Source organism: Bubalus kerabau, chromosome X, assembly GCF_029407905.1.
Source record: "Bubalus kerabau isolate K-KA32 ecotype Philippines breed swamp buffalo chromosome X, PCC_UOA_SB_1v2, whole genome shotgun sequence".
NCBI classification, from domain to species: domain Eukaryota; kingdom Metazoa; phylum Chordata; class Mammalia; order Artiodactyla; family Bovidae; genus Bubalus; species Bubalus kerabau.
Genome location: NC_073647.1, coordinates 141,068,926 through 141,085,374, shown reverse-complemented (window position 1 = coordinate 141,085,374; position 16,449 = coordinate 141,068,926). Strand labels below are relative to the sequence as shown.

General features: G+C 42.9%; 1 protein-coding gene across 5 annotated transcripts in view; it reads left to right on the top strand.

Moving 5' to 3' along the window:
- Positions 1-16,449, top strand: part of PHEX (phosphate regulating endopeptidase X-linked) — a 227,582-nt gene that overhangs the window by 2,959 nt on the left and 208,174 nt on the right. The window contains exon 1 of one of the 5 annotated variants that reach the window (XM_055565588.1): positions 15,057-15,157. The exons of the other annotated variants lie outside the window; for them this stretch is intronic. The gene's annotated coding sequence lies outside the window, so the exon portion shown is untranslated. Of the gene's footprint in view, positions 1-15,056; positions 15,158-16,449 lie in introns of those variants that run through there. 5 annotated transcript variants of the gene reach the window in all.

Here is a 16,449-nt window from a genome sequence, read left to right as displayed (position 1 = left end):
GGGAGTGGAGCTCTGGCTGGGAGGTCCACTGCAGCGGGCTCCCCGTCTGCGCTCGGGTTCTTATGGCTCCCGCTGGCCTACAGACAAAAGGTCCCTGGCAGAGATCTTGCTTCAAAGACCCCACTGTTTCTTTGTCGTTAGATGTTTGTTCCTGAGCTTCTGCTAAGACATGAAGGGTCTGGAGGGCATGAAGGATTTTTTTTTTTTTAAATCCATGTATGTGGCAGAAACAGGAATGGAGATCGAGAGTGGGTCTGAAGCCTTCTTTTTACTTAAGGGAAAAAGTCTCATTTTTTAAAAATTTGAAAATAGAGTCACATCAAAAACTATTCAGGGACTTCCCTTAAGACTCTGTGCTGCCACTGCAGGGGGCACGCATGTGTTCAGTCACTGGATGGGGATCTAGATCCCTCATGCCACATGGTGAGGCCAAAAATAAAAGCTCTATTCAGTTAGTTTCATAAGAAAACTGGTCGAGGGCTTTAAAAAGTTCAGCGGGAACTGTAGTTGTCTACTGTTTGTGTGTGTGCGTGCTAAGTTGTTTCAGTTGTGTCCCTCTTTGTGACCCTATGGACTATAGCCCACCAGGTTCCTCTGTCCATGGACTTCTCCAGGCAAGAAGACGAGTCGGTTGCCATGCCCTCCTCCAGGGGATCTTCCCGACCCAGGGATCAAACCTGTGTCTCCTGTGGCTCCTGCATTGCAGGAGGTTCTTTTCTGCTGAGTCCCTGGGCAAGCCCACCCTGCCATTTATAAACAGGAATAGAAAAACGAGGGCACTGCTTAGCAAACTTGAGTGTGAATAAGTACCCAGGGATCTCCTTAAAATACAGTTTAGTTCTGGAAGTCTGGGGCAGGGCCCGGGAGCCTGCTTTTCTCACAGTCTAATCAGCTGATGCTGCCAATCTGTGGACCACACTGAGTGGTACTGACATCGAGAGCTGGTAGGTGGTAAATCAGCAAGGTGCGTGTCCTTGCAGAAAAACTCACAGAGTGCATAAACCACTGCTGAATTGAAATATGTTATATTAACATTGTTACACGTGGCCTCCAAAGCAATGGATATTGCCATGGTAATTGCTAAGATGAATTCCTGTTTGATTTCCAAGGGTTAGGAATATTCTCATGGACAGTGTTAAAAAGGCTGTTGGATAAAGCATTAATCTAGGGCTCAAGTTTAACTTCACAGTATTCCACAAAGGGCATTTATACCCCCAGCATTTGAAAAGTTACAAAACTGGCAGTGGATGGAGGCCAATTAGTGGAGAGTTTGAAGCAATGACCAGTGCAGATATTTTCAAGTTCTCCCTGCAGTTTCCCCCAGCCCACCTGGGCTCCTCGCAGTTTTGAAGAGATGTGGAGACCCTGTTCAGATGTGGAGACCCTGTTCTAGCTGTCCTGACAGCTAGAAGGTTCTAAACACAAAGATAAGGGATTATACTTTCTATTCAACTAAACATGCTACTTACTGAAGCCTAGATAGTGCTCTGATTTCATGGGCTTACTATTTCTGTGGAGAGTAAAACCAGAACAAATTTTAATTCGCACTTGGGTCTTTTGAAAGTTTGTTGAAAATAGAATGGAGAATACGGGGAAGGATGAAAGGTTACATGATTCAGTCTTGACATTGTACTTGAACAGCCTTCCGTGGGGGGAGTCCTAGAAGACAGTGTTTGGGATATATATTCAGAGCAGTGTATAGAAGAAAGAACATGGGGCAGCCCCTTAGGCAGCAGAGAAAAAGAAGCAGAAAACACCAGCCCAAAGCTACGGGGCACTATGAGGGCTGCTGGAAGTAGGTGGATGAAGGAGTGAGTGTAAACTGAAGGCTGTGAAGGAAGCACATGTGTTCCAGGTAAGGGATGAGCAGGGATAGAGATGATTTATAACTCACGGGCTTTATACAGCACCAAACATTTACAAAAAGACAGTGAAACAATACAGTTGACCCTTAAATAATGCAGATGTTAGGGCCATGAGGCCCTTCCTTCCAGTCTTAATTCTCCCCCACCAGAAAGATACCTGGAAGGGTGTTATGGCTTGAGTTGTGTCTCCCCAAAAGACATGGAAGACCTAACCTTCAGTACCTGTGAACGTGACTGTATATGGAAATAGGGTCTTTGCAGAGGACCAAGTTAAGATGAGATCACTAGGATGGGCCCTTATCCTGTGACTAGTATCCTTATAAGAAGGGGAAATTTGGACCCAGAAACACATATGATGTGAAGACACAGGGAGAACACCATTCTATGGGCCTAAGGAGAAAAGCAAAGACCTACCTGATTCCCTCTCAAAGCCAACACCTTGATTTCTTTCATTTATGAATTGAAGTATACTTGCTCTACAGTCCTATATGTCACAGGTGTGCAGTGTGGTGGTTCACGACTTGTAAAGGCTATACTCCATTTATAGTTATTATAGTAGCTCTATTCCTCATGTTGTACAACACACACACACACACACACACATACACCACACTTAGATTGCTGCCATATCTTGGCAATAGTAAATAATGCCACTATGAACATTGGAGTGTGTGTATTTTTGAAATTAGAGTTTTTGTTCTTTTTGGATATATACCCCGGAGTGGAATTGCTGGGTCATATGGTAGTTTTATATTTAGTTTTTTGAGGAACCTCCATACTCTTTTCCATAGTGGTTGCACAAATTTTCATTCCTACCAACAGCGTAAAACATTTCCCTTTTCTCCACATCCTCACCAACATTTGTTATTTCCAACATCTTGCTTTTTAAAAAAATTCAAGTATAGTTGATTTACAATGTTGTGTTAATTCTGTACAGCAAAATGACTCATTTATACATATATTTATATATTCTTTTCATATTCTTTTCCATTATGGTTTGTCATAGAATATTGAATATAATTCCCTGTGTCATACAGTATGACCTTGTTTTTTATCCATCCTATATGTAATAGTTTGCCTCTGCTAATCCCAAACCCCTATTCCTTCCCTCCCCTACCCATCCCACTTTGCAACCACAAGTCTGTGGTTTCCTTTCTTTAGTAGATAAATTGCTGATATGTATCGTGTTTTAGATTCCACATTATAAATGATATAATATGGTATTTGTCTTTCTCTTTCTGACTTGTTTCACTTAGTATGATAATCTCTAAATCCACCCATGTTGCTGCAAATGGCATTATTTCATTTTTTGTGGCTGAGTAATACTCCATTGTGTCTTTGTGGCTGAGTAATATTCCATTTTGTGTGTGTATGTATATATATATATATATATATGTATGTATGTATATACACACACACACATATATATAATATTTCCTCTATCCATTCATCTGTCAATGAAAATTTAGATTATTTCCATGTCTTGGCTATTGTACATACTGCTGCCATGAGAATAGGTGTGCATGTATCCTTTTGAATTATAGTTTTGTCTGAGTATATTGAGTGGGATTGTTGGATCATATGGCATCTCTCTTTTTAGGATTTTATTATTATTATAACTTCTGTTCTGAACTATTTAAGAGTAAATTGCAGGCATGATGTCCCTTAACTCCTAAATACCTCACTAACTATTGTCTAAGAACAAGGACATTCACTTTCATAACCAGGATACAATGATAAAAACCAAGAAACTTAACTTTGTTACAATCTAATGTAATGTATGGATTTATTTAAATTCTGTCAGTGGTCTCTCTCAATAATGGAAGTTTTCATATTTTTTTTCTTATTCAGACCAGAGATGATGTCCTATTAGCAAAGTCTAATAACTAAAGTCTTTGAAGCAAATAATCAAATGCACTAATAGGTACCTCGTAAGCAAAATAATACTGTGAATTTCCCAGACACCCTACATTGGGATGAGATGTCAGAGTCTGTGGCTTCCTGGAATGAACATTGTTTTGGAAACTTAGGCAAAGTGCCATTTGGAGAACATGCTGCTGCTAAGTTGCTTCAGTCATGTCAGACTCGGTGTGACCCCACAGACGGCAGCCCACCAGGCTCCCCCGTCCCTGGGATTCTCCAGGCAAGAACACTGGAGTGGGTTGCCATTTCCTTCTCCAATGCATGAAAGTGAAATGTGAAAGTGAAGTCCGACCCTCAGTGACCCCATGGACTGCAGCCTACCAGGCTCCTCTGTCCATGGGATTTTCCAGGCAAGAGTACTTGCCTTGGAGAACATACTCTTCTGGTAATTAGGGAGCCTAAAAACACAAGACTGAACTCTATTTTCTCCTTGAACATGGAAGTCAAACGTTAGAAGCATTCTTCCTTCTCTCCTTGATTTTAGTGTATTACAAGGTTGACTTGGGAAACCATACTAATTTTCCAGGCATAAAGTTGGTAGTGCTTCACACATACTTAGTGATGTTACAGTTTACTCATCACATTCAGGACAAGCCATGCCAACTCCTGCAAATACTATTTACTCATGGGATGCAGGATGTAAAAGTGGACCCAGACCACTGGATTCATATCCTAGCTCTGTCATGTCCTGGCTCTGAGACCTTGGCTCTCTGTGCATCTGTGAAATAGTGATAATAACGACTGTTTTGTCTTTTTCCATTTGTGCTGGTATAATAATACCAGGGGCTTCCCTGGTGGCTCAGACGGTAAAGCATCTGCCTGCAATGCAGGAGACCTGGGTTCGATTCCTGGGTCAGGAAGATCCCCTGGAGAAGGAAATGGCAATCCACTCCAGCACTCTTGCCTGGAAAATCCCATGGACGGAGGAGCCTGATAGGCTACAGTCCATGGGGTCACAAAGACTCGGACACGACTGAGCGACTTCTTTCACTTTTCAATAATACCATGAACTGGGTGACATATAAACAACAGAAATTTATTTCTCATACTTCTTTTTTCCTTTTATTTTTTATTCTTTAATCCTTTTTTTTTTAAAAAACAACTATTTTGTATTGGAGTATAGCTGATTAACAATGTTGTGGTAGTTTCAGATGGACAGCAAAGGGACTCAGCCATACATATACATGGATGAATGGATATATGTATCCATTCTCCCTGAAATCCCCCTCCCATCCAGGCTGCCACATAACACTGAGTTCCATGTGCTGCAGTAGACCCTGTTGGTATTTCTCACGCTGCTGGAATCTGTGAAGCCTAGATGTTGTGCCAGCATGTTTGGCATCTGGTGAAGACCCTCTTCTTTATTGACGACTGTCTTCATTCTGTGCCTTCATGTGGCAGATGGGTTAAGGGAGCTCTCCAGAGTCTGTTTTATAAGGGCACTAATCCTATTCATGGGGGCTTTACCCTTGTGACCTAGTCACCTCCCAAGGGCCTCACCTCCTCATACCATCTCACTGGGGATTAGGATTTCAACATGGACTCGGTGGGGGGCAGGGGCATGTAAACTTTCAGTCTACAGCAACCTTTTTCTGGATCATCAGGAGGATCAAATAAAAGAATCCATGCTCAGAGTGGTGCCTGGTACAGACTAAGTGCTCAAATGGTAGCTTTTATTATTTACTAGCAAGTATCAGGTTTCAGAAATGAATTCTGCAAAATCAGAATTTACGCTAATACAACCAAACTGCCCCCTATATTAAGCTTCCGCCGCTTTTAAAAGAAATCAGATGATGGAACATTCCCATGTTTGCTTCTCCAGGCTTCAGCTTTATTAGATGCTGCCAAATTGCTTTCCAAGCTGGGGTCCCCGTTTACACACAACCAGGGCATGGGAGTTGCTTCATTGCCAGGACTTGGCTGTATTAGACTTTTAAGTTTTTGCCAGTCTGGAGGTGTGAACTGGTAATTTACTGTGATTTATATTTTCATTCACCTGATTAGGAATGAAGTTGGGCACATTTTTATAAGTTAATTGTCGAGCCAATGTTCCCTCTTTAGAAAAATGTCTCTCTTCTGTCCATTGGCTATTGGGTTTTTATTTTCTTATTGATGTATTATGCTTACATCTTTGAGATAATAATCCTGTATTGTTTATATTATTATAAGCATCTACTCTCAATCTGCCCTTGTCAAATCTTTTAAGGTGCCCTTTGTTTTTAATTACATGTTATAATCATCAGGAGACTAGCTTTGGCTATGCTTGGTCTTTTTGTTTATTAATGGTATTTTCTGATGCACATTTTTTATTTGAGTGCAGTAAAATTTGTCAGTCTCTTTCCTTTATGGTTTCTGTTTATTGTATTTTTTAAAAGAAACATTTCCCTAGTTTGATTTTCTCATATATATACATTTTTTCCAGTGTTTTAATTTTTGCTTTTCATAATTAGGTCTTTCATTCATCTGGCATTCCCCACCCCCCTTTTTTTTTTGTAGGATGTGAGGAGGGTTTTTTGTTTTGGTTTTGTGTTTTTGGTATGCTATGAATTGTGAAGTTATTTTTTTCCATTGTGGTCACTGCTTGTCCCAGTACCCTTGATTAAATTGTCTATTCATTCTCCAGTGATTTGAAATGCATTAAGTTATTCGTTTATTCATAAGCCTGTCTCTTGGTCCAACAGCTTTTTTGGACTTTGAGAAAGTGATAGTTGGTGGGGCTATGCCAGAAATGTACTTTAAAAAGATATACAGATGGCCACAGAATGCCAGTGGATTGTATTTCATTCTAGAATATTTCCAAAAGGAAAAATATGTTGAGCAGAGTCTAGATGAATTTTTTTATGATGGTCCACTATACAATTTATTTTTAAATGTTAAACATATAAATGAACAGGTAAGTTATGTGGGGCCGGTTATAAGCTAAATAACTGGATTATAGCAAATTACCAAAGATGCTCTGAATAAAGTATTTTATCAAATGTGGTAGTTATACCTGAGATTATTACGTTTGTGGAGAGAACAAACTTAATAATGAAATCTACCAAAAAGAAGCTGCATCTTGGGAAGAATTCAAATGCTTGTAAATGTGTTAAGGCCTTTATTCATACTTGATAACCTGTCTATTCCCAAAGGAGATCAGAGGCTGCTGACAGTTTTAAAACACGTTTAAAAGAGAATAGCTGTGGGAATTTCCTGGTGCTCCATTGTTTAGAACTCTGCACTTCCACTGCAGGGGGCACAGGCTCCGTCCCTGGTTGGAGAACTAAGATCTCACAAGCCAAAAGAAGAAAAAAAAGAGGATAGCTGAAAGTAGAGGAGATGGAAGGCATCAGCTGCCAGATTGTGTTGACCAGTTACTGCAGTGCTGCTCAGAATGATTCCATTCTAAGCATTTCCAGGATCTAATGTATTTTCAATTTTGCCTCTGAAAAATAAGCTTGGATTAAGTGCAGTGTTCTTAAAGCATAGCCGAAGCTAGTCTCCTGATGATTATAAAATATAATTGAAACAAAGTACACTTGAAAAAGATTTCACAAGGGCATGTTGCATCAGTCTTTGTCTTTGCCACTAAGTTCTGAGAGTTATCTGTATATCATTCCCTACCTGGTGGGATTTCAATGAACTCATCCAGGATCTTATAGTGAGACTTTCTAATGTTAAATTCTAAACTTTATAGTGGTGATGCACTGGGTTAACTCACTTCAGTGGGGAACTGATTCTGATACTCTTTATGCCAGAATAACTCTCAATACCGTGTAGTTCAGGAGGGCAACAAGGTGATCGTTTGTTTATTCAGTAACATTAGGGTACTTCCATGGATCAGGCCCTCGTGGAGTACCTAGCAAACCAAGATGATTGAAGACCCTCAAAACTGTCTCCCAGTCTGCTTGGGAAGACTAACTCACAGACATAAAATAATGGGCTGGTGTCTCTGGATCTTGCGAGTGCCCCGTGGACATTTGAAACAATGCAAGTAACAATCTAAAATGGTCTGAAAGGGACGGAGGAAGGAGGGAGGGAGTGTTTTTTAGCACCGGAACGGAAACTCTGATGGTTAGGTGGACGATACAGTGAAGGGATAGCTGTATATTTTCCAGGTTTCTTTCTTTTTCTTTTTTTATTCATCATCATTTCAGATAGAAATGTTTAAGGGAAACAGCAGGGAAGGGCTGCCAGGAACCTAGCAATTTGGTTTACCAAGATCATTATATTTAGTACTTTAATGTCTAGCTTTTGAGGTGGGGGTGAGGGGTGTTGAATTTAAGAAAAAGTAAACAGTTGTTCTTAATTATACCATACCACGGGACTTGGTGTGCTAGCTTCAAACAAAAATAATCCAGCGTTTCACCATTACAGGAACATCAGTGATTAAACTGAATCGATCGTCTGACTGGTTACGATTGAGAGTTATTACAGTTAAATAATGCTAAGCCTTTGAGATGAGCAGTAAATTCCAAGTGGAATTCATGGCTAATAATATCAGCAAGGCAGTCTACTGTGTAATGTCGTATTTATCACCTCCTTAGGAAGACAAATGATCTTTCCTCTTGGTATAATGTATTACATTTTTGAAATTCATATATCACCTGATGAATTTTATACAATACTGACACAATAAAATGTTCCTAGAATTTGACACATTGAAAAACACTGTCTACTTAAACAAATGAACTTGCATACATTATTTACGAACATCTAACTGAGGTCTTTTCCTTTTGGCTTTAGCTGTCAAGGCCCTCAGTTGCAGTAGGTAGATCATTCCCAACACCTGAGCTCTATATTTCTCTTCTTTAAAAAAAAATTCTTATAGTTTAAATCTATTGGGATAGGTTGGATGTGAAAGGATTTAAATTGTAGGCTGTGTGATAAGGGCTACGTTTTTTCCCTGGGAACTGGTAAAGAGGGGACCTGCCCTGGGTTGTGCTTTCAAGAGGGTTTCCCTCTGGCTCTCCTCCAGTTGTGCCTCTCGCCACCAGAGACAGGCCCAAAGTGCCGGGGGCTGCACCTCTGTCCTCTTCTAGAACACAGTTTGTATCCCTGAGACTTGAAAGTTCCTGTTCAAACTGCTCAGCATCCACTTCCAGGGCCCATAGGGGTCTCCTCGGTTTATCATCCCAGAGCCTGATGGATGATGGAAGACTGCCTACACCCAGGGGGCTGCTGGGCTAGGGGAAGGGAGCAGAGAAAAGGGGGTGCCAACATGGTTTTACATGGAATGTCACAGAACTTGTGGATCTTGATTGGAACGTGGGTTTCCAGGTGGCTAAGAGTTATATTTACAAGTTAGGAGTCCAGACAGAGGATGAGATGGTTGGATGGCATCACCAACTCGAAGGATGTGAGTTTGAGCAAGCTCCAGGAGTTGGTGATGGACAGGGAGGCCTGGCGTGCTATAGTCCATGGGGTCGCAAAGAGTTGAACACGACTGAGTGACTGAACTGAACTAGGAGTCTAGAATATAAATACTTGATTTAACAGTTTGCAGCCTGGTTTCTGGCTTTAAATGACATGTGCATAGATCTGCATTTGTGCTCTTGTCTCACAATTTAATGTAGAAATGAGCTTGAGGAAATGTATTATAATTTTTTAAAAATACGGACAGTGAGTACTCATTATGTTTGGGGATAATGGCAAATATTCTGTCAAGCGAGCTCTTTTTGGAGTAAAAGACTTTCAAATGCATTACAAAGCTAAAAATCAGTTGAAATGTCAAAATCTCATCTTAGTTCCTTTTCTCCATTTGTAGGAGACGTGTGCACCCAACATTTTTTTTTTTTCCCCACTGAAAATTCTATTGACAGAAAGTTCTAGAGAACAGGGATATGTCTTCTTCTGATAAAAAACCGGGCTCAGTGCACCCAGAGAGCACTTAACCTTAAGGAATCCAATGGTGAGTTATAGCAGAGGAGACATGAACAGACATGTTGGCCACTGTCTTGAAAGAAGTGGTTTGCCTCTTGTCCTTGATTGTTTCTAGTAACTTCAGAGAACGGCTCTGCTGTTTCTCCTCTCTAGTCCGTTTTCTTCATCCAGCTGCAAAATCACATTCTGAATCTCGTCTTTTCATGCTGACTTCTGTCATCTCATTGGGATTTCAGTTGTGTTCAACCTGCAATTTTTATTGCTTCCTCCTTCTGGTCCTGGGGTGAAAAGATGTCCAGATCATGATCTCAGCCCTCAAGCAGCTCAAAGAGGAAGCAGACAGGTGTGTGTTCTCACCTGGATGCTCTGACCACCAGGGTCTGTGGTGGAGAGAAGAGACCAGAGAAGAGGGACATTGTTGTGGTTTCAATTTGCATTTCCTTCAGGACTAATGAAGTTGAGCCCCTTTTCACGTATTTATCAGTTCCTTGGGTAACCTCCTTTTGAAGTGTCTGTTCAAGTCTTTGGTCCACTTTTTCTCTTGGGTGATCTGTCTTATTGCTTTGTGCATTTTCTATATGTATTGGTATGTGAAGGAAAAGCTCCATTTTGACATAGCTTCCAGGCAGAGAGAAAATCATTAGCGCTGCCTTTGGCAGACTGATTTGTGTATCTTGTGTTGGGGAAGAGCGGGAGTTGGTGTGACTCTGAGATCATGGATGAGGAAGGGAGCCAGGCTGATGGTCTGCTGGTAAGCAAATCACTCTATGCTTCTTGGGAAGTAGCTGCCGCCTGAGCCCTCGCTGTCTTCCCTGCATTGGTCCCCTCACTTTCTGTCCCTCCCCTCCCACCTCTCCCCTCCCCTCCCCACTTTGGTTCCATTCCCTTTCCTTTTCCTTCTTGTATTTTCCATTCCATTCTTTCATCCTTCCTTCCTCCTCCCCTCCTCGAACAAACCTGTCTGAATAGGCATAGATAGTCCTGAATAAGAATTGAAAAAAGGAACAATAGGAAACATCTACAGGTATATCTGTGGGTGACAAAACATACAGAATACTGAGAAGCACAGCAATAATAATGCCTAACATTTCTTCAGGCACTGTTTTAAGCTCCTCATCTTAAAAAGAAACAAAACACCCTATACGAGATAGACTATTATTATCTCCATTTGTCAGATGGCAAAATTGAGACCCTGAGAGATGAGGCTCTTTCCTTCACTCTGGGTATTTCAAACAGAGTGTATTTAATGCTGGGAATTGGTTCCAACTGGAACCAACTGGCAGAAGGAGTGAAGAGGGGGTGATGCTACCCAGAGTTCAGTAACTGCAGAAAGCTGCTGCTGCTACTGCCACCTAAGGGGGAAAGGAGCCGACCCTGAGCACACTCACCCCGTGGTGGCTGCTGCTAAGTGGGACTCCAGGAGGCACAGTCCCACACACTGCTGCTGCTGTCACCTCTGGCCCTGCTCCTGCTGGAGCCAAGGGCAGAACCAGGGGCAGCAAGCAAAAACCACAGGAGGCTTCTACCAACCTGCTGCTCTCCAATGGCCCACGGATATCCCTACTGGCAAGGGAGCTTGGCAAGTGAGCTGGTGGGCCTCACATTAAACATGCCAGAAGGTCTGAGTGGGGCCGAGAGTCAAAGCATATCCTCCATGCACAGTATTGCACAGGATGTGGATACGGGAAGGAGAAAAGCTTATTTCATTGAATCTAAAATACAGTTGATTGAAGATGTACCACAATACTGTGTACCATTAAGAAAGACAAACTGTCAACTTACACCACACCACCAGTTGTAAGGTACACCCTACTTCTAGAGACATTAAAGCTTGCAAAAAGCCCCTCTTAAAATTGATGTATTCACCTGTAAATACCTGTATTATAAATAATAAATAATAAATGCCTGTATTCACCTTATTGTTGTTTAGTTGCTCAGTTATGTCTGACTCTTTGGGACCCTATGGACTGTAGCCCACCAGGCTCCTCTGCCTATGGAATTCTCCAGGCAAGAATACTGGAGTGGGTTGCCATTTCCTCCTCCAGGGGATCTTCCCGACCAAGGGATCAAACCCTCATCTCCCACTTGGCAGGTGGATTCTTTACCACTGAGCCTCCTGGGAAGCCTACATTCACCTTACATGTCGTCTAATGTGGTGAATTCCTCTAGAGATGATCGTAATAGAATCTGAATGATATGACAGGTTGCCTGTGACCTTGAGAGGAAGAGGGGTCTAGGAGGACTTCCTGAGGATGCAAAGTTTGAGCTGAATCTTAGAAGATGAATCTGAGTTTTCCTGAGGAAATGATTTTCTAGGCAAAAGGAGAAATCTTTTCTAAGACACAGAGGCTAGGTGAAGTTTAGCATGTTTGGAAACTTGAAGAGGTTTAGAATGATTGGTGTGTAGGGTGTAAGATGAGGAGCTGTCGGTCCAGTGAAGATGGCATGGGTTCAATCACGTAGGACCTCCACATGAAGCATTTTGACATTTTCCTAAAAGCCACTGGCAGCCACTGAAGAGTTTTAAGTATCATCAAAAGTCCACTTGAAATTTGACTCAGGACTGCAATTCAGTTGGTTCATACCCTTGTGGCTGCAGCTGTTGTTAAATATTGAAGCCCCTCCTTACTTTGCTGTGGCTGGCTGCAGCTCTGGGCCCCCTGCAGCCTCATCTACCCCACCCTGCTCCTGGGACCCTCGAGATCCAGCAACTAGACGTTGTGCCTGCTAAGCTGCTTATTCCCTGGTGTTGCTGCCTCGGCATCCATTTTGTTTGGCCAAGCGGCCTATGGGGACCTTGAACTGAAACTCGCATCTCTTACAAGTGCATGTCCTAGATCAGGGGTCCCCCACCTCCAGGCCATGGTCCGGTACCTCCTATCAGATCAGCAGCGGCGTTAGGTTAAAGTGCACAGTCAATGTAATGCACTTGCTCAGCTGCTGCTAAGTCGCTTCAGTCGTGTCCGACTCTGTGCGACCCCAGAGATGGCAGCCACCAGGCTCCCCTGTCCCTGGGATTCTCCAGGTAAGAACACTGGAGTGGGCTGCCATTTCCTTCTCCAATGCATGAAAGTGAAAAGTGAAAGTGAAGTTGCTCAGTCGTGTCCGACCCTCGGTGACCCCATGGACTGCAGCCTACCAGGCTCCTCCATCCATGGGATTTTCTAGGCAAAGTACTGGAGTGGGGTGCCAAATCCTCCCAAAACCATCCCCTCACCCCTGGTCCATGGAAAAACTGTGTCCCACGAAATCCATCCCTGATGCCTGAAAGGTTGGGGACTGCTGTCCTAGAGAACAGCCCACAGCAGCCCTTGTGATTGTTTCCCCTGCTCCCAGATTCAGCCCCCTTGGTTGACTCTTAGATAAGACCCCTGTGGAGCTGACCACAGTCCTCTTTTTGCTTTGAATTGATCCGTCTGGCCTTACTCGGGAACCCCAAAGCACTCCACCCCAGGACGCTAAGAGAGGCCTGTGCCCCAGGTCGCACCTCTTTGTCTGCACTCTGCCTTCACCTTCCAGTGTGGTGTGCCCTGTACTTCCTCTTGTGGTCTTTTGTTGAAAAAGGATCACCATCCGGTACCCTGTGCTCTACTTCACAACTGTTCATTTAACGAAATGGCAACAGCTTGCCACAGCAGGGGCCAGTGAGACTGGCCCCAGCCCCTGGTGAATGCCATGCCATACTGGTTGTTAGATATTCTGAATGTCATCCTTGGTTTCAGTACATAAGTTTAATGTTTAGTTTTGCTAGTTCTTGAGTTTACCTTACTACACTGTAAAGAGATTCAGTGGTTTCTCTAAGCCACTGGTTCTCAAAATGTGGTCCTCAGACCAGCAGTAGTAGCATCACCTAGGAGCTTTTTCCCTGGAGGAGGGTACAGCAACCCACTCCAGTATTCTTGACTTGTGAATCATGTGGACAGGGGAGCCTGGTGGGCAATAGTCCATAGGGTCACAAAGAGTCAGACACGACTGAGGCAACTTAGCATGAATGCACGCATGAGCTTGTTAGAAATGCAGATTTCCAACCTACTGGATCAGATACCCTAGGGATAGAGCCTAGCCCTCTAGAAGATTCTCGTGCCTTGCTTCTCTATATGCCTCTTGCCTTCAGAAACAGATCTGAGTAAGCTATCCTTGAACAGTTGGCTATATTTAAAGATGTTAGTAGTCTAACTGAGGGGTCAGGATGGGCCTGATCAATTTGAGGATGTAGTAGGTAAGTACTAGTTGGATGAATAGTCACTACGTTTTAATAGAAATTTTATGCAGTAGAGTGCTCTGGAAAAAAAAAATCTCATGGGTTTTGTAGACATTAATCTTGTTCTTTTCTATATTTTATGATTTTTGACATCTTCAGGCCTTTTGGAAGCAGTGGGGTGGCCCCTCGAAGGTTTAGCTAATAGTGAGTGACTTGCCTTATACCTTGCCTCTGAAATGCAAAGCAACCAATCCTAAGTCCATGCCCCCAACCTGCCTCTTTTGATCAGGCTTATGCAGTGTCCAGGACCGTATCCCCCTGCCCTGATCATCCCAGGGCTAGGTACTGGGCAACTGGAGACCGCTCTGGTAGACCAGAGCCTGCTGAAATTATTCACATTCTAAACCTGTTCAGTTACTTACCCAGGCTTGCCCATTTCTTCCCTTTTGCTCATACTTTCCCCTCTCCCCTCTTGCTGTCCGACCAACCCTGGTGCTTCCCCATGTCCCTTTGTCAACCTAAAAAGATGCACAACTTGAGAGTTGCAAGTTAAGTTTTATTTGGGGCAACATGAGGACCGCAGCCCAGGACACAGCATCTCAGATAGCTCCAAGAGACTGCTCCAAAGTGGCAGTGGGGGAAGGTCAATATATAAGATTTTGGTGAAGGGAGTTCAGTACCATTAAGCACTCATTTTACAAAAGCTTTCTTGTTAGTCATGAGGATGTGATGTCACCATGAAGGGATTTAGTGCTTCTCTAGATGCAAGGATTGAGATCATAAAATCTGTTCCTAAAAACATCCAACTATCTGAGGACCTGTCCCACCAGGTTCCATAGAACACAGAGTGCCTCACTCCACCCTGAACTCCCTCAGGGATTGTTGAAGGTCAACAGGTATAGCAGCATGGGGTTCAGTCTCTGTAGATGCAGATGGCAAATGCCTTTGTTGTTCAGTCATTGGCAGTGCTCTTGGTAAGTGCCAATTTGTAGCTGACACCTTCCTCTTGAAAACTAATACTCTTCTTTTGAAGCCTGTCTTTGTGTCTGTCATTTTATCATGCCTGTTTAGAACGAATCCTGGGTACCTCTCAAAACAGGAGCCACGTAGATATGAGTTCCAACTGGGCCCTGTCCTTTACCCACCAGGTGACCTTGGGAATATTACTTATCCTCTGCCAGCTTCAGTGTCGTTTTCTGTAAAACCTGGGAAAAGATTCCTGTATCCTAGAACTGCTGGAAGGACCAATGATAATATGCATAAAGTGGGGGCATCCTGAAGAAATAGAAGATGTATGGCCCAGGAGGTGAGAAAATCAGGGAATAAAAAGCCCCCTTTAGGCTCAGAAGTAAACAAGTACAATTCATGGCTAGATACCTTTCAAATTTATATATCTTTCCTAACGTTCAGTTACTAGCAGCAGGAAATCAGGAGATATTTTATGTATTGTTATTTTTGTTCCCCAACTCAAAAGTTTTGTCCCCCATATTAGATTATGGCTGCTTTTCCTGTTAAGGAAATAAAACCTCATGTCTTTTAAACAAGAGAATTAGAGGAAGCATAGTTTATGGCTTTTCCTCAGCTCAAGTGTCATTTTGACATGCTATACCTAACTGTGCTAATTACCTGAGGTAGATAAACAAATTTATCAGGTAGCATGGCACAGAGTAAAGAGGTTGGAATTTGAAACCCCTCAGGCCCTAAGATAAATATCTGCTTTGTGACCATGGCAAATCACTTACTAGCTCCAAACTTCAGTTTCCTCATCTGTAAAAGGAGACAGAACACCTAGCTAAGACAGAGGTTTTAACAGATCAGATATAATATAAGTAATGAGTCTCATTAGTGGAAGGCCTGGATCTTGAACCCTCCATAGTCTGATGGACCTGCCAACAAATAACAGAGCCCGCCACAGCTCCCTGCGTTTTCAGTGTTTCTCTCTCCCTCTTTTCCCTTCACTCACTCCCTCCTCCTTCCAGGGAATGGATGAGTACATTTTTCAGGATTTGAATCATTTCCTTCCCTCTCACTGAAATTGTGGCCCACGTGGGATTTTACTGCCAGAAACAGAAGACCCCAAACATCCAAGTAATGGCCAGATGCACTCATGTCTAGCATAAAGACTTGCCTCAGTTGTCTTCCAGGCCACTGGGGTTGGGCTGAGATTGCCAGATTCATGTCTCTGGATAAACAGTCTCACCTGTGAGTTCTGTAGGCAGAGATGCGAATGCCCAGGCAAGTCCCCTCTTGGGGTGGGGTCTGGCCTATTTGAAAGCCTTCCTTTTTTCCCTAAGCTGTCCAGTCTTGCAGGTCCTCCTTCTGGAAGTCTTCCCAACACATCTACTGCTCATAGATTTCTACTTCTCTAGACACTTGCTAGCCTGTAGTGTTCTGTAATTAAGTTGCCATGTGTTTTGCTTATTTTCCTGCTCAAGCTCAGTTTCCCAGTCTGGAATCTCCGGCATAGCTTCTTTGTCTTCCCTCACAGGCCTTGCAGAGGGTCGGGCACCTGAGAAAAGCTCAAGAAACTTCTGTTGGTTCATTAGTTGATTCCAGTTAAGGCTTCTGATAGTCTTGGAGCTTCTTTTTCTTTTTAAA